The sequence below is a fragment of the Saccostrea echinata genome, unplaced genomic scaffold, assembly GCF_033153115.1.
Source record: "Saccostrea echinata isolate AGI-Se365-2 ecotype Australia unplaced genomic scaffold, CSIRO_AGI_Sech_v1 ptg000029l, whole genome shotgun sequence".
NCBI classification, from domain to species: domain Eukaryota; kingdom Metazoa; phylum Mollusca; class Bivalvia; order Ostreida; family Ostreidae; genus Saccostrea; species Saccostrea echinata.
Window position 1 is genome coordinate 12,946,376 of NW_026889778.1, and position 24,415 is coordinate 12,970,790.

Sequence of the window (24,415 nt, forward strand, 5' to 3'; positions counted from 1 at the left end):
GGAGAAATATTCAGGATATATGAATAATGACGCAATTTGTGACGTCATAATGCATTGAATAGCATGGAAATTACGTCATTATTGGTAGTAATTCAGTCATCAAGGGTTTATGTGATATATAATGCCTTTACGACTAACATTATGCAGTTTTAATTGTTCATAAATTCATAGGACCAAAAAGGCCCTTAGTGGCCCTTGCTCTTTTAAGAAAACTTCAGTGAATTTCTTAATGACTAGTTATACTTAAATGCAATTCATTTTTGTAGCATAAACTATTGACATCCCTTCCTGCAATTTTTTTTGGATTCGAATGCTAACTGACTCTTAATATTTATTGTTAGGCCATTTTTAAACACTGCATTGTCTACGGATATTTCCGTTTGCCCGATCATGACAATGAGCACATGGGGATGTGACCGGTCGAAAGAGGATGCTTACTACTCCATGGCACCTGATCTTATCTCTGATGTTTTAGAGGTCGGTGTTTGCTCTTTATTGTTTCAATGGGCTTTTGAGCTTGATTACTGGAAAGCATAAGAATCAAATCGCACACTTACCTGCAGTTCCGCTGTATCCAGAAACATGGATTCGATAGTTGTCATTCTCTCCTGCAATAAAGAAACTACTTTATTCTGCATACACTGATTCTGATCCGTATTCTAATTCCACACGTAGAACTTTAAAACCATTGATCACCAGCAGACGGATGTTGTCAAGCCCTTAAAATGTACATGCAAAACAAACGAATGTTAATGAATCGTTTCATTACTCAAAGATGATGATCAAATGTTATTTATTTTGTATGTACATTTTCAAGGACAAGTAGATAATGTTCAACCCTAATTCTGCATGATAATATTGCATCCAAACCGAATATATGAATTTATTAATACAAATCTCAAAGAAGGAATTGATCCACAATATTTTTCGAATTGGATGAATGATTTTTCTTTGAAAATAAAAGAAAATGCGAAAGAATATCAGCTAATTATATTAATGACTTCTTTGAAGTCATCACAACAATTTTTTCTATATTTAAAAACAAATGCCTGAGCATTCGCCAAACCATTATTTTTCAACCCTTTTTTATACATCGCATATATTTTTTGATGCAATACACCAACCGATCCAGAACTCAGATGTAAGGTCACCAAATCCATTTTTATATTCCATCCAACTTCTGTAGAAGTTCACAGAACCGTCAACTCTTCTTTGAATCATCTGAAAGAAACAAGTTTTAAAAGAAATGGGTAAGTAAATTTAGCACTTAGGTATTATGTGAAGAATATTGCACATTTATATCTCGATATGATGCCATAATTATCAAAGTATTTTTTCTCAAGACATTTTAAATCCCAAATATATATTAATATGTAATGTCTGAAAATTTACTGTCCAAATATGACCAGCTGTATTCATACAATTTGCAGAAAATTGTTGGTCATCTAACTTTACTCTGTGAGTCAACACTCCTCCGATAGATGGCGTGACAGCTCCACAGTCACAGTCTTAAATTTAAAACTTTCAAATCAATCAATGCAGATGAATTTTATTGATTTCTCATTGCTTAAAATGAATAATATTGTACTAATGTTTTAATCTTTTCTTAAACCTAGATGTAATGAAAAAATAAAGATGATAAAATCTTGTTGATCTCAAAAATCCTGAAAAAACACGAATCATGAACATGGTTAAGATTTTAAAATACCGGAAAAGGGATAAATGTGTAGGAGGAGTGAGCATCCCCTCTTTACTGATTACACCGCCTTAAGCCCTCTATATTGTTCGGGTAAACGGAGTAATCTGTAATATTTATTTTGTAATGAAATATGAAGATAAATAGAGGATATTCTATGTTTTGTAGATGAATATGGAATTTATTTCACGAGTGGGACAGGGTTTTTTGGATATCCTGTCTCACGAGTGAAATAAATTCCATATTCATCTACAAAACATTGAATTTTCTGTTTATTACATTTTCTTTGATTTTCCCTTTGCCTCTGTCTTTTCTTAACACAGTGTCATAGTCTTGTCAGTTGACGTCATAGTTGAGCGGTTGAGACGTCATAGCATAGCAGTTGTGTGATTGAAAACATTACATAGCATGGACTTTAGCAACATATCTGGGAAGAAATTTGCAGTTTTAGCTCTATCAAGATGCTTAGTTACTATCTCTATCTTATGACAGGCCAGAAATTATTTTTTACTTACTTTGATATCCTTTCACACTGTGAGAGAATATCATTTTGGTATCCTTTCACACTGTGAGAGAATATCACTTTTATTCAATAAATAAATCACAGTATTTCACTGTTGAAAATGTAATAAGGAACAGTATTCAAGCTCATAGTCCATATAAACAATTTAAATCGGAAACAGAGCGTAGTATAATCGCCTAATAATCGGTTAAAAACAAATCAATCAATACTCTCTCCAACATATAGTGAAATATATGTTAATGTTGAAAGACTATTCACTCAACAATATTGAAACTTGCAGTGTCGTTACCTTGAACGGACAGATCATTTCTGTATCAAAATGAAAACAAGAAATTGTAAAGTATTTCATAAACATTAAAAATTACTATGTCATCCATCAATTGAAAATTTACAAGTAGCTGTATTTTTGCATAATTTTACTATTTCTAATTTTAAAAAATAAGTACTTGTTTTGGCGATTGACTTTATACCTCTTAAAATTTTAAAAACGAAGGGTGAATGTGAATGGAAACGATCAAACATTAATCTTCATTACATCTTATTTTCATGGAGTGAGTTACCGTTACAGGAGGCTGAGTACTATTATTTCTTTTGTCCTTTAAAAAGCATATCAAATATGAAAGGGCTTGAAGACTTGAAGATCTAAAATAATTATGAACCCGTGACTTTGTTTCCCTGAATGGGTTCTTAATGATCTTTTCTATATATTTTTTTTTTATTTTTACTTCTACAATTGTCACCTAAACAAATTTTGAAATTAGTTCATCTAAAAAATTACTGACAGTTTGTTTTTTTCTTTATTCCTTCTCTTTATGACTCATAAAAAATGTTCTCCTTCAAAAGCCTTCATCGATTACTGTGAATATCCAAAATATTCTGGTAGTATGTCTTACTTCGGTTAAATCATATCTTAGATTGGTGTCAATAAACCCTCAAAACATACTTATCTAGTAAACGTTTTGTGGTCTGTTACTCACCATCAATAAATCACTTTAATCCTTCTATTACAAAAAAAAGAAAAAAAATACAGCACCCTCGAAACCCTTATTTACGCAGAATTTAAATGATTTTATATCAATCAGTAAGATAATATTAAACTTATTAAAACTAGATTAAATACGTCATCCTGTCCATAAATATAAAGAGGATATTCAATATTTTCAGGTTGGATATCGCACTCAAAGAAATATAAAAAAAAAATCCTGGCCAACACGTGAAATAAATTCCATATCCAACCAACAAATATTGAATTTTCTGTTTATTGCATTTTCTTCGATGTTCCCTCTGCCTCAGTCTTTCTGTAACCGTGTCATAGGCTAAAGTGACGTCACACTTGAGGTTGAAACGCCATATCTAAGCAATTGTGAGAAAGGAGAAAGAAAACATTGTAAACATGGATTTCTATAACATATTTGGTGAAATTTTCTCTGTCAGGATGGTTTTATTCATCTCTTTATAAAAGGTCGAAAATTTTTCCTGAATGGACGGAAAATTTAGTTTTTTTTAACCCCGATTTTAATATTCTCTCAAACTGTGACAAAATATTACATTGACATTTTTTCTCAGTTCGATAAAATATCACTTTTATTCAATAAAAAAATAACAGTATTTCACTTGTGAAAATTTATCAAAATTTATGATAAACATTATTGGTGGTTCGATACGCAAGAGCATGTTTTACGAATAAACAATTTCTAAGATTGCCAAGCAAGTTGATGAAACGAAACAAGAATATGAACAGTCTCGTTTGAAGTCAACATTTCGTAAGTTCTATGGTCAATACAATAACCTTTTCAGCAAATACAATCTATCAGTAAGTCGAATGCTGATTGACGTTTTTCATACTCATTGTTAGGCCATTATTTACGCACTAAATTGTCTACGTATATTTCCGTTTGCCCGATCATGACAAGTAGAGCATGGCGAATATGACCGGTTGACAGGGGATACTAACTCTTCAATGGCACCTGATCGCAACTCTGATGCTTTTAGTAGTCCGTGTTTGCTCTTCACCTGAACTGTATTATTTTACTTTTGAGCTTAATTATACTGTTCGTTATCTCCATGTTTCATTGCTATGAAATAATAGTGAATCATGTCTTCTGTTTCTTTCATACACACCTATAACACATTGGCAATGACTTCTCCGTCTGTTATAGTAAGAATCTCTTCCACAAGTGTGCTCCTGTTCAAATTGAAAAAAAAAATTACAATGGAATAAAGGTCTTCTTTCTCAGCCTTGAGTCATGCATCAGTGTCACTGATTGTTTTATACAACCAACTCATGCATATACAATTTTGTGAAAAACAAAAACCAAAAACATGCGATGCGTATTATAAAGGATCTAATCTACGCTTTAAAAAAATTATTCTCTATTGTATTCAATGTTACGAGATTTAATGAAAAAAAAATACATCAATTCTTTGAAAGCACAATCAATGTGGAAATACTTTACAAGCAAATGTACATGAATTGTAAAACAAGTTCCTTTAAATATTTATGTAACGACTTTCAAACGTATGCTATTTCAAACGTATGATATTTGATCTTTCAATACTGAATAGATGTATATGTTAACGTAATATGTGTATATGCGAACGTAATTTTATATCAGCAAATATTTACATTCTTAAGTCATCAAAACTCTTTCTCTTCACCTAAGATTTCTGGGAAATCACGATATGGAAATGAATTGTTTTGCATGTCATTGATTCAGTGTATAATGATTACTTAATGCCCAGAATCAAAGAACTTTTAAAATATTAGTTATCGACAACGAACATTTTTCATATGTTATGAGAGGGAAATAAGCGGACTTTCATCATAACTATTTTTATTGAATGTTAAGTTCTAACTAAATTTTGTTTATCTCATATTTTAAAACGGTTTTATATTATAAACTTCGAAATTTGGTTCACAGTGCACCTAAAAAATTATTAATTTACAAAATGAACACTACATTTTTATTATCTTTAGTAATATCCTTGTGAAATGGTGCTGAAAATAACAAAAAATGCTTATTCATTGAAAAGAAATCAATTTTATATGATAGGTAATTAAAAGAAATTATGACATCGTAGGACAGCTAGCAAAACAATTTAATGCTGCACTCTGATGTTTTTAGAGCATGAAACGTGATGAAGAATGCTGGGTGCTTTAATGTCGTGGATCCCGGGAAACAGAATTACGGGGGGGGGAGGGGGATTTAAAAAAAATGACAACTTATATAGCTGGAGTACTTATAAACAAACTTAATGCCAAGAGATATAGAACTTTTTTATGAGTGGATATGGCACCAAAAATTGTGTATGAATTGTTTTTAACGTTACAATGCAGTGTTTCGAGGTATAAAAAAATACAAACTTGACATGATTTCCACTTGATAACACTGAATGCAGTCACGCATCAACATAATTATTATTTTTACAAATGAAAAGGGGTTGACCTTATTTTTTAAAAAATAAATTGAAAAAGATTGACATATTCTGCAAATTTTTCATACAACTCTCTAGGTATGGGGATCAAATATTTCCTTTCCTATTTATATGTTGTTGAGGAAAAGGGATAGATTTACAAAAATATACGAAGTCTTTTTAACACAATTATTGGATGGAGTCAAAGAAAATAATCGCAGATTACTTTGGTTGCACTGTACACGCATTTCTGTATTTTTTTTTTTTTTTTTTTCTAATTGAAGTGTTAATACATTTTTTAACTTTATAGGAAGTAGGTATAATTTTTACAGCCTGAATAAATAATTCAAACTGATTACTTACCAATTCATACCGAAAGCACGTATTACTTCCAGTAACCATTGATGATGAAATGCTTGTACTAAGTCGAAAAATGATACCTTCCACGGACGAACAAATTTCCATTGCATTGCAGTCCAAGTTCCTGTAGCATTCTATAGCACAATAACGTAATGAGATTTCGGTAATTGTCGGTGTTACCTCTGATATCAACAGAGACTTGTCGAAAAAAGAGACGTTTCCTTGAAATAAAAAGATACCACTAGCTGAAGTAGCTTCCAAATACGGTACACATAAGTATAGAAAAGTAGGAAGAAAGAGAAATACATTTATTTTGTGATTCCATACATATAAGACCTCTTTTTTGGTAAAGTTATACATTGCAATGATAACGATTTCTATGGATATTTTACTTTAAATCCATTCAGTTGTTGTTACCAGGAATACTTCTTCAATTGTGTTGAAACGGTAATTTTTATTATTATTATTATTACTATTTTTTTTTTTTTTTTTTTTTTTTTTTTTTTTTTTTTTTTTTTTTTTACAAAACTCCTACAGTACCAACCAGACCCAACCTGACACCAAAGCAGTCCCCGGGACTGCTTTGGGACCGCTCTGGGACTGCTCTGGGACTGCTCTAGAAAGCAGACCCAGCAGTCCCTGGGACTGCTTCCTGTGACTGCTTTGTTCACTCATGCGTGAAAAAGGTTCTGAGTGGCATGATAGCTCCGCCCCTTGTGTATTCTGAATTTGCAGCTCCTTGTTGTTGTTTTGTTTACTCTCTGCAGAGAGGTGTTTAAGATAAAAGCAAATATAAAAAAAACAAGTATTGATTTCTTACAAACAAGTATTGATTTCTTACAAAAATTAAATAGAGATAGTTATACATGTAATTACTAAATGTCTTCAGAGGGCTGTAAATTTACACAATTGTGGTCTAGAATTAATTTTAAGAAAATAAAAGTAGTCAAAAAGGGAAGTCAGGGGATGATTTTTATCCATTAAATTAAACTTCAATACAGGTGTTTGAAAAAAAAAAAATTATCTAGGCCTATTTAATAAATTAATGCTGTCAAATTACATATGTACTCAAAGTTTGCATTAGCACTATTTAAAAAAACAAACAGAAAACAAACAAACTTGTCATTTCAGTAAGATACATGTATTCAGAGGAACGTACTGTACTGGATTTTTTTCTTAATTGAAAAAGCTAATACCATGCTTAAAAAAGAGCACTCCATGCTATTTTTTACCACCCTCAAATAAAACCTAATAATTTATTTAATGACCATGAAATAAAATTATTCTACCATTCTTCTGTCACATAAACAATGTGAACAATTATTCCGGGTTTTATTTATGAATTAGTTTTTAATTTATAAACAAGTCATTAAAAGAGTACATTTATTTAAAAAATAAACATTTGAAAATATCGGGAATTGTGACTTGTTTCTTATTTCTTTCGTTTGTGTTTACCTGGCCGGTTAATACAATGGGATTGTATAAAATGGTGTCAACACCTGAGGTTTCAATCGCCTTTGGGCATAATTAGCAGAAAGTCAATGCAGTGAAATCACTGAACACACTGGTCAACACTGACACTAATTTCAATCTATATCATGCAAAAAATCTTAGTTTTAATAATTGTGTATAAATTTAATTTGGGATAAATTAATTTTGAACATAATCTGAGGGTTCCATTTGCGTGATTTACAGATGTACACTCGAACATTTATATAATAAAACACTTAAAACTGAGAATCGACAGATAATTAAATTGGGAAGTCATTGAAAATAATCATGTCACTGAAATATAATACTCGGCAATGTTTAACAAAGAATTTTTCAAAAGCTCCAATACTTAAGAAAAATGCATTCAGAGTATAGTATGGGAATCGGCCTTGCTCAATAATTATTATTATCTATTTAAAGCTAATTCTGGTATAAAATAAACAATTCAAGTTTAATTTTCTATATAAAAAAAATAAATATGAAAACCAATATCAATCACAAAAAATGAAGAAATTGGTTTATTTTGGTAAAAAATTAATATACCACATAATTGTGTTTAAATATTCATGTTATTAATAGGTGTGAACGTCTTCTTCATTCAATAATTATAATTTGTTTCTATACGCGTAATGTGATTTTCTCAACTGTTCATAAATGACTGTCGCATAAGAATTGTAAATTTTTGTTGATACTACTCAGAAAGAATTGCTCATCAATTTCAACTGCCTTTTATATAGTTACATTGGTTTATTTTGGTAAAAAATTAATATACCACATAATTGTGTTTAAATATTCATGTTATTAATAGGTGTGAACGTCTTCTTCATTCAATAATTATAATTTGTTTCTATACGCGTAATGTGATTTTCTTAACAGTTCATAAATGACTGTCGCGTAAGAATTGTAAATTTTTGTTGATACTACTCAGAAAGAATTGCTCATCAATTTCAACTGCCTTTTATATAGTTACATTGTTTATTGGTAATCTCATTCTGAGTAAGCTCCGCCCATTAAATTAATTAACCCCGCCCACTGGAACTGCTTTCTGGGACCGCTGGGACTGCTGGGACCACTGTGGGACCGCTGTGGGACTGCTCTGGGACCGCTATGGGACTGCTCTGGGACCGCTGTGGAACTGCTCTGGGACCGCTGTGGGACTGCTTTAGCAGTCCCAGAAAGCAGTCCCCGGGACTGCTCTGGGACTGCTTTGTGTCGGGTTGGGTCTGGTTGGTACTGTAGCTATCCATGTGTGCTTCTTCATGACCAATTCATAAAATATTTCTATTTCACTTAAAAATAATGTGCTTAACGTATTTTATGAATATGCTGATGGAAAGCGAATGCATGATTTCATTTTAAGAGGCTTGATGAATAATTTATTCTGTAGAGCCCAGAAAGAGACAAAGGTCTTTTCTATTGAAACTTTCTTTATATTTCTGTAATTTGATAGCCTTTCTAAAACAATTGATCCAGCAAATGGGGCTCAACTAGATTATTTTTTATAATTCCTTGTACATATGGCCTTGAAATCGTAAAAGAAAATCGTAATGTATTCATTGTTCACAGTAAGTCAATTAAGGTCCTCATTGTCAATTATATTTTCATCAGCAGTTATGACTATAGACTACGGTAGATAGACCATAGATGCCCAGAAGGTTTTTAGTTGAAAGGAGACCTCTGTTGCTTTGTCCTTGTCCTGCGAACCTTTATCAATTCTCTTTTTATATAATTTGAGGCACAATTTTAACCTCAGAAATCAGGTTGAAGAAGAAAACATAGGATCGTCATTATGAAAAAGACATACTTCCTTACTTTACTAAATTCTCTTTGAGCGGGTCTTCGGGGGAAGATCTATACTTGAGGCTCATTATAATAAATTTCCCTCTTCAATATTTATGTTCCCCAAACGAAGTTTGGGAACATATTGTTTTTACTCTGTTTCTTATTATTATTATTATTATTATTATTATTATTCTTTTTTTCTACTTTCTTCTCCGGTACTTTTTTGTCCGGGAGTGTTCTCATAGAACCACTCATCCGATTGACATGAACCCTTTTTAGGGTTAATAGGCATGTTGTGTAGGTGTGTGGAACGAAGGTCATTTTGCGCGCACATGCATGCACGTGCGCGCGCGTGCAATGAGTGAAATGACTGATATACTTGATGAAGCCGTAACTTTTATATTTCTTGATCAATTGCTTTGAATCTCAAAATATAGATATATTAGTAGTCTAGACAAGACAACATGGTCAAATTAGCGTGAACTCACGCGCATGCATGTGCGCTCTTCTCTGATTGGCTGATACAAAAATCTCAATAATTTCCTTGTTTTTTTGACAAAATACTTTGAAATTTAGAATATAAGTATATATTATAAGGTGCTACAACATGTTATATAGGAAATTTCTTGAAAACACGCGCATGCAGGTGTGCTGCAAACTGATTGGTTGAAACTTTAAATGTCTTTAACTCCCTTGGTTTTTAACAAAACAGGATGAAATTTACGACATGGATAGGCACATAGAGCTCCTACATTATGATACTATCAAAATTGAATGCAAGGCCATGCATGCGCGTATGCTGAATTTTGATTGGCTAATACTTAAAGGGTTACATCTCTCTTATTTTTCAATGAAATTCTTTAATATTTAAAACAAATGTATGTATTGTGAGACACTATAAGATAATTAATGTGAAAAATGTAGCTATTAGATTGGCTCATACCCTTATGGCTATATCGGAGTAGTTTTCCAATGAAATACCCTTAAAAATAAAGTGTCCATCTATATTACAAAAGTATTGTCTAATTTATTGAAGCTTGTAGGGAATGGGGCATCACAAGGGATTGGGGAGCCGTTTGGGGAACATCTGTAACGGTTCCCGTTACAATTAGCACTAGTTGAATTTGCAGTTATTTTTGACGCTGTAAAAATAAATGAACAATGTGTGCTGCAGATTGTGCCTTAAATAAGACTCACTAATATGATAATGGATTTTTTGCTTTCTTATCTCTAGACCTTCTTTAACCTAACCAGTCCAATTGTATCCATAAAAGAAGAAGACAATAAATTGCTTGATTATTATTTATTTTTGCGATTTATATAATTTCTTAATGCTGCAGAAAGAGATTTTAGCATCAAATAATAATCAACATTTCTTCATTGGATTGCAGAAGGAGCTAAATATACATAATGGTTCTGTTAAAATGTTAGAAAAAGATCTTCAATGGGTATTGACCTTTGTTATCATCGAATGTCGAAAATGGATCACCTGCAGAACTTATGTGTTCATATTTTGTCTCCTGAAAACAGATAAACTACCATCAGAAACTTATAAACAATAAATACTTTTTTAAATTTATTTTATCATTATTATTTTCAATTATTTGATGTATATGTTTAATTAGGAATAAATTATTGTAATTTTTTAAATCCTTCACATAAAGAATGTTTGCTCTTTTCGGAAACGATATATTGCCATTGTTAGCAGACCTGGCATCTGTTTCTGAGATTCAGGGCTCATGTCGTACGTTTGCCTATCCCCCCCCCCCCCCCCGCCTAAATATGACTTAAATATTACCGAGTGAGCGTTAAACAATAAATAATCAATCAATCAATCTCCCCTCCCGAATAAATAGAGTCTTAAATTTTAAGATTTTATCTAAAAACAAGGTGACCACTTTATTTTCACAATTTTTTCTATTTTATAGTTAGAATTAATACTTATGTAAGATTAACACAGTGCGAAAAAATGTATGTGGTATATCATGACCGTCAAGCGAAAACCACCCTTATGTGCAATGTGACGTTATCGAGAAAACTAGCGCTAAAGTTGACGTCATAAATGTTTGCCGTATTTTGCAAATAATGTGCAGCGTGAAGATGCATTATTAATTAAAGTCTTTCTTTATAAAGTAAATGCATAGACTAGATAACATACTGTCTGAGTAGTCATGAGTGACTTTAATTCTTAAAGCCGACTGTTTAGTATTTAAAAAAAAATAGTTAATTTTTTTAACGATTAGTTTACAGCAAACTGAAGGTGAAAATCTTACGAATTAGCAAATGCGTGATCTTCGCCCTTGTTTACATTTTTAAGGAGCTTTTTTTTTTACTTCTAAAACATATATATGGCATTATTTTTAGGCTTTCGCTGTAACAAAAAGAACATACTCATATTCAACATGATTTTGTGTAAATATTACTTAATACTTCTATATTCATGTTAAAATGCATAGATAACCTAATCAAAGTGTAAGCTAAGGTGTTGGATTTTAAATACAAAAGTGTGGAATTTCATTTGCGTACTAAACAGCATTATGTACCAAAAATCAAAAACAAGCTTGAAAGAATCGGGGGGGGGGGGGGGGGGGGGCACCGGAATACAATCATGTTACATGTATCAGTATATAATTTAATTTGGAAAACAAAGCTATAATTTACAGTTGTATCCCCTCGGTATAATTTTGCCAGTTTATACTATAGCAAATGAAAAATAAAAGTTCGTTTTGTTTTGCTTTGTTATTGCTTGTCAAGAATCCCCGTTTTGTACTGTTTACTGTTTTACTTGTCAAGAACGACCCCCCCCCCCAAATTAAAAACTGAAATTGCTTCCTAGTGCCTGAAATAGTCTACATGGATGTTAACATATACCGCTATTGAAGGGAAGTAACCTGCATTATAATAATGCACGAGCGCTTTAGCGCTCACTATTATAAATACTTTTACCGGGGAATGTTCGATTAATGCGACATTCGTTACAAAGAATCGCAGGTCGTTTTGTGTCTTTGGCTTTCCCTGCCCGCCGAGCCCTTTCATTTTTTATTTTGTAAAAATTATATAATTGATTTGTGTTATTTTGAATAAAAAGCGATTTGTAACGAACGCAACAATCCTACAATATTTATATTCTTTTTCTTTGTTTTTCAATAAATTAGACAAGAAAATATTTATTTTCGGAGGAGTGAAACGAGGGAGAAAATAATGGTACTTGGCAACAGGAAGCGTTCAGTATTCACCACTTCCTCCAAAGATTTTTCGGTATCTGTGTGTTTTTTCCCATGTTTATCGATATTGAGAGGGGAAAATATTAACTGTTGATATTTAATTCAATAAAATAATTAATAAAAAATAGAGTTTAAAACGAAATGATTTTTTAAAAGATTTTACTCAGTTCATACTCAAGGAATAATATTGCAACATTATGAATTATGAATCATTCGATCAGTTAATCGAAGACAAACACAGCCTATTTGGGAAAAGATAATAAATTATCATGAAATTGAAATCATTTATACACTAAATTGTATTGTATTCTTAATTTATTGAGATAATACTAGTAATACCGGTACATGGCTTAGGGTAGGTAAAAGCAATTATAACTTTGATGAGGTCATAGAAATAAAATCAATTAAATGCCTTTAATTCAAATAACACTTGAAACTGATGTAAATATTTAGCATGTTACTAATAACTCTATTTAAGCTATTTTAATGTGTCATTTAATCGACCAATCAAACCACAATTGTACAATTTTATTAGGAATTTCTAGGAGTTTGTCGGCGTGCTTTTGGGGTATTTTCCATTTTTCCTCCTTCTACCTTGCAACCACAGCAAAATGAAGTTTATTCTGAATTATGCCGAAAAGTATGGTCTCGCTCAGTCAGCAGGAAGTAGACTTGCAGTGGGATTAACACCATTCAAGGCTGTTGTGACATGACCCGGCGAGTTTTCCTTTGAAGTCAGCCGTACAATAACTGCGATACAGAACACTTTTAGTGGGCGTTTCTTATGCAAATGAGCAGAAACTGTACTGTATCTGAAAAATATCAACGATACAGTACGGTTTATTTTTAGCGATGACGGAAAACTGAATCCGTATCTTAAATAATATAGACATAAGAATCAATCAAATTGCAAGATAGCGCTGTTAGTATTTATTCAAAATTTGAGATGAATTAAGAATAGAATTTTACAACGTAAAGTTACCAGTGGCGGATTCAAAAATTTTAGAAAGGAGGGAGTGAAGGCAATACACAAATGGTTTTCATCGAAAAAAAAATTGTCCAAACTGGAAAATCGGGAGTTTCGTGTGGGGGGGGGGGGGTAGATTCATAATCAGGCCTGACACTTTATGTGCATGATCGTTTCGTGTTGATAAATTAAAAGTGTATACAAGCTTAGCAAACATAATTTTCGAAGGCCAAAAAAGAAAAAAAATCGAAGGGGGGGGGGGGGGTACCGACGCGCGCGAGTGAGTGCTGGATCTGCCTTGGTTCCTCTACATTTTGTTTCAAACATGAAGATAACATGCCCCCTTTCTTACATCTGTTTATTTCAATTTGGAGCCAAGAATTTTGTATACACATGTATGACGACAGGTCAATGACATTGTCGGACATTTCTCTCAGAATACAACCTCCCCGAAACATTTTTGCTTCAAATACATTCCCATATATGATTCTTATGTATCAAAATGTTTTGCACTAAATTCGTATCTTAGATTTTAAAAAAAGTCAGCAAGAGCTAAATAGAAAGGAAAAAACCTACGCAATCAAAATAAATTAAATTTTGGGAAAATATTATATAATGCATCTCATAGTTATAATTATTTAAATTGATAGATACCTGCACGTCCACCTCACTCGGCATTTCAGTTGCGACTGATAAAAATGGGGTACTAAATCATCTTTCTGCAAAATCATCTGATTGGTTGAGAGATATATACCCAAATACACATGTAAATTAGCGAGGTCATAAGAAAGGTCATGTCACAAGTCATTTAGAATACTCGTTTCCTACTGTATCGGAGATACAGGGCGGGGCCCGGCTCTAGCTATCGCTCTCGCCTTAAGCCCCACCCTGTATCTCCGATACAGTAGGAAACTCGTACTCTAAATATAACTTGTACAACCGCTGCATCCCTCTCTACAGATTTGCGACAGGTGCATTATGCACTGGACTATTCTTCTCTCTCTCTCTCTCTCTCTCTCTCTCTCTCTCTCTCTCTCTCTCTCTCTCTCTCTCTCAAAAAAAGGGATTGTTTCAATACTGCATTTTTGCACGAATCCTCTCATGCCACGGTCGATCCGCATTTTAACTCTCTCCAGAATCAATGTGAGAGGAACATACATTTTGGTCATTGTTTCCGATGATGCATTTCACGGTAAACTTCCTAGATTAGGCGAAATCGAGTGTTATTTAAAAGTGTAGTTGTGACAATGCTTCAGATGTCATTTCTTTAAAAATTAAAAATGTATGTCACACCAGGAGGAGGGGTGCACGAAATGTGTACTTTATGGTACCGTGCTTTATGGAGAAAGTAGCAGAAATCACACACTCCATGACTGGTCTCTAAATTTTACGTTTAAACACATAATCCTATGCGGAAATATTCATCCTGATAATTATTTATTCATAAAAAAAAAATGGACCCCAACCACACTGCAAATTCCGATTTCACTTCTGGTAATGCATTTTTATCTGCATAGCTGAAACAAATACATGTAAACATATAGGTCAGGTTTTAATTGTGTCTTAATTTTAGCAAAATTGTCATCTATAATCAATCAGTATTAAACACATTGTCAATCATTTTCAAATAATTAATTCTTCTATTCCTAAAAACAGGTATTTATTTATCATGGAGAATATAATGACTTGCTATCAGTCAAAAACTTTACTTCGTATGCAAGTCCTGTACCTTGATAAAAGTTGGTGGATGTTGGAATTGCTTTAGTAAGGAAACTATAAAGACTGTGAGAAGTTGATTGCTTAGTGAGCTTGTTCTCCACCACAAGGAAAAGCGCCATGTCTAAGAAAGTCACATTTTCAGCAAATAAGGAGGGGGCTTCCTTCCGTTTACGGCATAACGAAGTTCAGTGCAGAAAGTTTTACTGGATAAAAATTATATTACAGCGATCTGTATTATTTGCGTCTTTAATGCAGTGTTTCTTCCACAAATCTTGTTCATCTGTTTCCTGTGATAAATGTAGTGGCGGCTAGAGAGGACGATTTCTTTATAAAGCTCTAAGGGCCATTTGTGCGAAAATAATAGAAAGATGCAATCGAATCTTCTCCTCCAAACTGCTCCAAATAAGAATAAATTCCGGAGCTCGAGCATAATAATATTATTCAAAAAAAAAACCCACAAAGACAGAAAGTATTTTATCGGCTTGATAGCGGCTTGATTTAATTCACACATGTATGTGAACTTATGTATTCATTGGTCGTTTCTCTCTCTCTGGAAAATGGTGGGGCCTTTTGTTATTAGAATCCCCGTTATTAGCAGACCTTATTTTTTGTATTCATACGAAGTCGAATTTATTCAAAATCTTATACATGAGAAGCAGAAAAAACTTTCTGTGGTCTTATACATTTAGATATATCGACGACGTATTATCAATTAGCAACAGTTACTTTCATGCATATGTCGACTCGATATATCCTGAAAATGTTCAATTATCAATCATAAAATTTTAATGGGCGCAATAAAACTTCTTAAACAAAAAAGGCATACAAAAAATTTATCTGATCTGAACTGCGTAAGCTTTTTTTCAAGGGGGGGGGGGGGGGGGGAATAAAAGCCTCTAGTATTATATGAATCTGAGTATTCCGCCGAGATCTTTACAATTATAGGCAATATAAAGGCACAATAAAATTGCCCCCCCCCCCTAAAAAGAAGAAAAACAAAAAAAAAAATCAAAAAGAGAAACAAAACAAAATGATATCTCTTGTCTGGGATTTCTTTTTTAAGGGGGGGGGGGGGGGTTATAGAAACCTGAAATTCTTCTGAAATGTTAAAATTATCGATCATAAAACAGCACAATAACAAAGTAATTAAATAATAAACACATGTAATGTCATCTGTAGTCGAGGTGATTTTTCTTGTACAGTTTTTACGACGCAACCATGGATTTGTGAGAACAAAATAAATGACGTTTTCCGATAAAACACAGCGTCATGGCATAGAATTTGTATTTTTTATTTTAAATTTTCACTTGTTTTTAGTTTATGAACAATGACCTGTTATATATCATTTTTAAGAGGAGAATTTTTTCCATCAGGATCACTAAACACCTCAAAATTAATGTAAAATTTTTGACTTAAGGGTGGTTTTTGCTTGACGGTCATCATATATATATATAAGGCAGTTATGTTAGTTTCAGAGTTGTTGTAAAATGTGCTGTATAAATAAAATTAATTCGTTACAATGTGTATCGGTAACGATCCTCTAATAAAACTAATGTCCAAATAACTGTATCTCACTTCCATTCTCAATGACCGTGTAGTGTAGGACAGCGCCGCGAGAATTCCATCGGCATCGAAAGCAAGTTTTTTAACTTGCCTAGATGGCCGAGCGGTCTAGCGCGCTGTTCCTGTACTGCTAGGAGACAGATTCCGTAGGTCGAGAGTTCAACCCCGGGTTGGGGCGGAAGTGGGTATCCTTATAAAAGTGAATATCCTTGTGCTTTCTATATATATATATATATATATATATATATATATATAAAGCACTAAAAATCCAACAACACTGTATATCCTAGGTGTCGGATTTACTAAGTAGATACAAGGTCACGGATGGCAATTTATATAAAGCACTAAAATGACCAATGACTCGAAAAATAAAAATTGTCAAATTTTCGGGACGACCTGTCCCTTCCTCAGGACAAGGAAAAAAGTTAAGAAGTCATAAAAACAAAGGAAACAGAGAAACAAAACCGACTACCACTTCTACTAAACTACCAAACACTGAAGATTTACAGTGTTACATTTTTAATTTGAATTTTATAAACAGTTGTGAAGAAAGAACCCCGGAGCGCTATGAATTGCGTCCGGTCTATTGGGTGTACTCTGGTGAAGTGCGATTTACATAATTGAACGAATTAATTATCGCTAATTAATTACGACCAAGTAGTAAGTCGTACACTGTCTTATTCTCTCAATATAGCGTAACTATACATGATAAAAAGAAACTAAAGAAAAGTGATATGGAAGGGCAATTTTAAAATATCAATTTGGTTATATTATAAATTTGGAAATCGGATAAAAGAAATAAACAAAAATGTAAGCTATAAATATTTGCGTAGGTTGTTCCAGAATTGATAATGCGAATTAACAGTAAAGTTTACACTATATAGAGAGAATGAAGTAGCCGTCTCCTCAAGTCCCACCTATGCAAGAGAGACTACAATGCCCGCATTGTATTTCCTTTGTTTTTATGACTTCTTAACTTTTCCTTTGTCCCGAGGAAGGGACAGGGCGTCCTGAAAATTTGACAATTTCTATTGTTCGTGTCGATGGTCATTTTTAGAGCTTTAGCTAGATAGATAGATAGATAGGTAGGTAGATAGATAGATAGATAGATAGATAGATAGATTGTTTCATTGTATGGAAATTCAGCGACAACTAATTGTCTACCTTTAAAACATTACTGAACGAACTTAATCCTGATATAAGATTTACAGCGGAAGAAAGTACGGATAGAATTCCATTTTTGGATATTTTGTTAATTAAGGAAAACGACATCATTTTGACAGATATCTATTACAAACCTACAGATATGCATCAGTATCTTCATTTTAATTCGTGCAATCCACGACATACGAAAAGAACTATACCTCATAATTTAGCGAGGAGAATATGCACCATCGTTAAAAATGAATCAATCAGAATACAAAGACTACAAGAACTTAAAGAATATCTAAGGAAACAAAGCTATCCAGACAAAATTATTGATGATGCTATTAAAAAAGCCACAGAATTAGACAGAAAGGACCTCCTCAACCCTGTGCAACAAAACAGAACAAATTCCAAGATCCTACCATTAATAACGACACATAATCCCCAAAATAAAAACCTTGCACCAGTTGTTTATCACCTAAACGACGTTTTGAAAACCGATGAAACTATGTCTAAAATATTTAAAAATCGAAAGTTCATAAACAGTAGGAGGCAGCCGAAGAATCTTAGACGAATTCTCACTAAGTCCTCTTTTAAAGAAACGACAGAATTTCATGTGACCAAATGCCAGGATCCGCGTTGTGGTACCTGTCCATACATACAACAAGGACAACATTTTAATTTTAGCGGAAAACAGTTTACAGTTAATAATAACATGTCATGCCAAACTAGAAACGTCGTATACGTTATAAAATGTTTTAGTTGCGGTGAATTATATATCGGAGAGACGGGAAGTACCTAGCGGGAAAGGATCCGAGTCCATAAACAACAAATTAACGTGCCGGAATACCGTAAACTTTAAGTCAGTGAACACCTGGACTTATGCGGAAATAAAACTTTCACTGTCTTTCCATTTTATAAATTGTACAACTCTAATGCAATTGAAAGAAGAGATAAAGAAAAACATTTTATAAGGACCTAAATAAAATAGTTTAATGTAAAAGAATTGTATTTTATACATGTAGAGTATTTTACTGAGTCACATTTATTTCTTTGTTATTTTACCATGAGTATATTGTAAAACATCATAAGAAAGAAATGAAAGCACTTATGTTTTACTCGTTCTCTGTGTTTTTATATATTTGAATATATATATATATATGCACGAACACATAAATATAGAGATAATCCGACTTTAAATAAAAATTTCTGATTCTGATTCTGAATTAAATGTGTAATTTTTTTTATTTCAAAATTACCTTTGAACAAACATAAAGATGTTAAGCATTACTCCTTTCGTTTAAGATGTTTTCGTTTAACTGGTTGTGGGGCCCGCCAAACAGTCTTATCCACCTCCTCAGTTTTCCAAGTTCTGTCCTGGTTTAAGAAATGGAATAAATCTTATTCCTCCTACAAGTCGATCGGGGTACCTACTGTCCGTGTTACATTTACCACAGCTACTATGTTTTACCATGATTCGTTAAAATCGGAGAAATCTTTGAAGTTGAACAATATTTACAAGTTGTCGGGCAAAATGGCGGCGCGTCTTCGGATAGCAGAAGGATAAAACGTACGCTCAACTAGGACCTTAGGTCACCAGCTCAGTTCACAACTATCAAACCTGTTTACTCCGCAAAAAAATGTAGTGCATTTCAACCGTAAAGTGAAATTAGAATAAATAGCACTATTGTGAAGCCTTTACAGTGTAAAACAACAAACAGAAAATCTATTTTTGTCAAAGGAATAATCATCTGATATGAGAAAAGATACGGGGGGGGGGGGGCAACATTGACTGCAATATTATAAAATATAAGATATAAGTTATACAGCAATGTCTTATGCAGGGTGACCGATTGTCTCCATAATGATATCACTCCATGTAAGGCAACAGTATCTATTTAACACAGTATCTAACCTCTGATTTCCTTATTCATATATCAGAGTAGTCGACCTCCTGTCTCTGCATTCGCAGATCTAACAGGCAGGGGGAGGAGGTATACTGTAGGTCTAGCCCCCACCCCGCTCGGACACTTCACTGATCCTTAAAGATAATGGAATAATTTTTGGGAATAAATTTTATTAGGTGTCCTTTGGTCTCCCTTTTGAGGTCATTCCTCAATAGGCTACCTTATCAGTTTAACACTTTAGTAAACCTCTGATTAATATTAATCATTTAGAGTAAATGTACGCCCTGTCATGCGAGGATGGAAGCTGAAGTTCTCCTCCCCCTTTCCATGGAATTTACACTTATCAAATTCATAAACGGATCAAAACTACTGGTATATTTTCCAAAATAATAAATTTAAAAAACATGGACCCATTGTCAATTGCTTCTGGGATACATATACTGTATATGAAGGAAAAGCTGTCTAATATCATCCCCCATCCAATTACATAAATTTAGAGAATTAATTTGGAGAAATTATGAAATCCCTAACAAAAAAATACTATAGTTAACTATAGTGATAACTTTGACACTATGAAAACTTTAATTCACTATAGTGAAAACTTTGACACTTTGATTTACTATAGTGATAACTTTGACACTTTGGTTTACTAAAGTGATAACTATGAAAACTTTGATTTATTATAGTGATCACTATGAAAACTTTGATTTACTATGGTGAAAACTTTGATTTACTATAGTGATAACTTTGACACTATAGTGATCACTTTGAAAACTTTGATTTACCATAGTGATCACTATGACACTTTGATTTACTAAAGTTAACTATAGTAAACTATAGTTAACTATAGTAAACTATTGTTAACTATAGTATTTTTTTGTTAGGGATTGTTTGCTTGTAAAAAAAATTCAGGGTCTCAGTTTTTGTTTGGAGTGGATTTGAAAAATAATTCTTCACATGTCACATTTTTTTAATTATTGTCTCCTTATAACTTCAAGTGAAATCATGTTTTCCTAATAATGAACAATATAAGATTACCTCTGGTCTACTGATTCATATACCACTTCTTCTGACCTCTGATATCCTTATTGATGTACAGTATAAGACAACCTCATGTTTACATATTCTTTATGTGGGGAGCAGAGGTAACATAAAGTTTATATGAATACAGAGACCATAGGTCCCCTTATATTGTACATCATTAGGTTGACCAGAGATCACATTGTATTGTACATCAAAACAAGGACAACAGGTCCCCTATATCCTACATCTATAGGGAAACCAGAGGACACCTTATATTGTACATCAATAGGGAGACCAGAGATCACTTATGTTGTACATCAACAGGGAGACCAATGGGTCCCTTAAAGGGATGGGGTAATCGTAATCGATTGTAATGATTACTTTTTTTCAAGTAATCGACAGTAATCTGTAATCGAAGAGATTTTCGATTACTTGTAATCGTAATTTAATCGATTACAGCTAAAATTTTCAATATCATTATAATTACTTTTTTCGATTACTTTCGATTATTTTATACATAAATGAATGTTATTTTGGAGAATTATTTCCAGTCAGTCACATATAAATATCAAATATAAACCACCTAGTGTAATGTTTGGATTTCCTAACTTTTATTATCATAAGTTTAATAATGTTCTCAATAAAAATTGCATTATAGACCTACTGGTCTAGTATTAAATAATTCAGAAGTGTATTTCAACTATTTATTAATAAAATATACAGATTTGTTGTGTACATTTTACATTTGATCCACTGTCCTCTTGCAGCATGTCCTTTTTCATATTTCAGATGTTGAAAAACTTTGTCTTGTTATAAGAAATTATACATGGCAAAAATAGATTTAAGTGCTGAATTAAATATAAATAAATTGGGAAATAAACTACATTGAAAAAAAAGTAGAAATACTTATTCATATCTGAAAATGTTAAACAATTTCAAACTTGTGTTTTAGTAACTTTAAAAGTTGCAAAATCATTTTCATGTTTTCATTCAAAATTGTAAGCTTGCTTTTATATCAGTGAGAGGTTATAAGTGTCTGTAAGAGAGGGAGTGTGTCACTGTCTTTGCTTATCTTAATTGGCTAATTAATTGACTGAGACATCCCTGATTTGCAGATAATGAAGTGTTAACTGTGAACTGCCTAGTGTTTAACTTTTATAACTGATAGTTCTATTGAAGACAAACAATATTTAATAATTGATAGTTCCATTGAAGACAAACAATATTATTAAAAGAATTAATAGCTCTCTAAACACTTATTTCAATACAGAATGAAATTGTGCTATTAGTTTAATTACTTTAAGACATATTTAATTTACACGTTTATTACTAAGAGTTCGTTCTAATTTACTTATTTTTTTAAAAAAAAAGACACGTACAGGAATGTTTAATGTGTACTGTCAACATACAGGCAGCCCAGATACTTCTAATGAAGTAATTCACAATAAAATATTAAATAGTTTTGGCAACAAGTCAATAAATATGGAGGTTCAGATCCAAAGTTGAAAGGAATAATTAATTCCTTGGCATATTTTATTGTAGGAATCATGTCTCCACTGGTAGAGAATCCCTCATTTGGGCATTTCAATTCAATTCAATTTATTGACAATTACCATGTCGGCATACAGTCATGAACAATAATAACATAAAACAAATTAACACGATTAATACATACATACAATGAGAATTAATACATACATTTAGTAAGAATGTTAGCCAGAATAAAACCTCAAAAGAATCTGCACTGAAACTGCAGGAACACATTCAAACTTCAGTGGATAACATCAACATTTACCATTTAAATATTGCTTTGATATGTGAAGGGATAAAAACTTGGAAGAAATCGATTACATCTTCCAAAGTAATCGATTAAATCGATTACAGGACAAAAATGGGTGTAATCGATTAATAATCGATTACACAAAATTCCTCCAAGTAATCGATTATTAATCAATTACATTTCTCAGTAATCGTGCCCATCCCTGGTCCCTTATATCCTACATCAGTAGGGAGACCAGAGGACACCTTATATTGTACATCAATAGGGAAACCATAGGACAGATTATATTTAACATCAATAGGGAGACCAGAGGTCACCTTATATTGTACATTAGTAGGGAGACCAGAGGTCCCCTTATGTTGTTAATCATTGGGGAGACCATATTTTACATATGTGTTAATGAATACGGAGGCCAGAGGTCATCTTATGGTGTACATTATTCAAGAGACCAGTGGTCACATAAAGTTGTGTATGAATATGAACACCAGAGAAAATCTTATATTGTTCATTCTTTGCAGACCACTGATCACATAAGTCTGTGTATAATTTGAATATGGAGACCAGAGGTCCCCTTATGTTGTACTTCATTAGGGTGAGCAGAAGTCCCCTTATATTGTACATCCTTAGGAGACCAGAGGTCTCCTTATATTTTAAATTAATAGGGAAACCAGAGGTCACCTATATTGTACACTGTACATCAATAGGTAGACCAGGGGGCAACTTATATTGTACATCAATAGGAAGACCAGAGGTCAACTTAATTATAGTGTACATCATAAGGGATTCCAGAGGTCACTTTAAATTGTACATCAATAGGAAGACCAGGGATCACCTAATATTGTACATCAATAGGGAGACCAGAGGTCACCTTATGTTGTACATCAGTAGACAGACCAGCGGTCACCTTATGTTGTACTTCATTGTGGAGACCAGAGGTTACCTTATGTTGTTCATTAGAGAGACCAGAGGTCACTTAGAGTTTATATAAATGCCAAGACCAGAGGTCCTCTTATATAAAACATAATTAAGGAGACCTGGCAGAGGTCACGTAAAGTTGTGAATGAATACGGAGACCAGAGGTCTCCATATATTGCACATTACAGTGTAATAGGGAGACCAGATATCACAAAAAGTTTATATGAATGCAGAGATCAGACTTTTACGATACTAGACTCTGCTTAACTAAAAGACAACTCAAAAAACAAAATAAAGGCAATAAGTATGAAAATAAGCTTCTGAACATATAATCATGTGAAGAAAAAATTACTTTTTTTACTCTATAATTTCTCATATCTTACATAAACAAAGATTGCAACAGTTCTGTTATATCATAACAAAAATAAAGATTATGAAATATGTGGAGATAACGAACAGTATTCGAGCTCAAAAGTTCATTAAACATTACAAAATAGGAGCGGAGCAAACACGGTCCTCCTAAACATCAGAGGTGGGATCAGGTGCCATGGAGGAGTGAGTATACCATGCCGACCTGTCATGTTCGGGGAAAAAAACGGATAAATCCTTAGACAACTCAGTATCTGATTAATGGCCTAACAATCAGTTTGAAAAAAAGTTAGTCAGCATTTGACTTAATTGCCGAAAAGGTCATTGTATTGACCATAGAACTTACGAAATGATGATTTTAAACGAGACTGCTAATATTTTTGCTTCATCGACTTGTTTGTCAACTACTTAACTCGTTTCAGAAATTGATAATACGTAGAGCATCTCTTCCGTATCGAATCAACTGAGAGATATAAACTCCGTATGCAGGTGACAAAGCATCTTCGCTAGTCAAGGGTTTCTGATACGCTACTCTC

The 24,415-nt window shown here is 32.8% G+C and overlaps 1 pseudogene; it reads right to left on the bottom strand.

Moving 5' to 3' along the window:
- Positions 1 to 24,415, bottom strand: part of LOC133194993 (fibrinogen beta chain-like) — a 32,509-nt pseudogene that overhangs the window by 1,662 nt on the left and 6,432 nt on the right.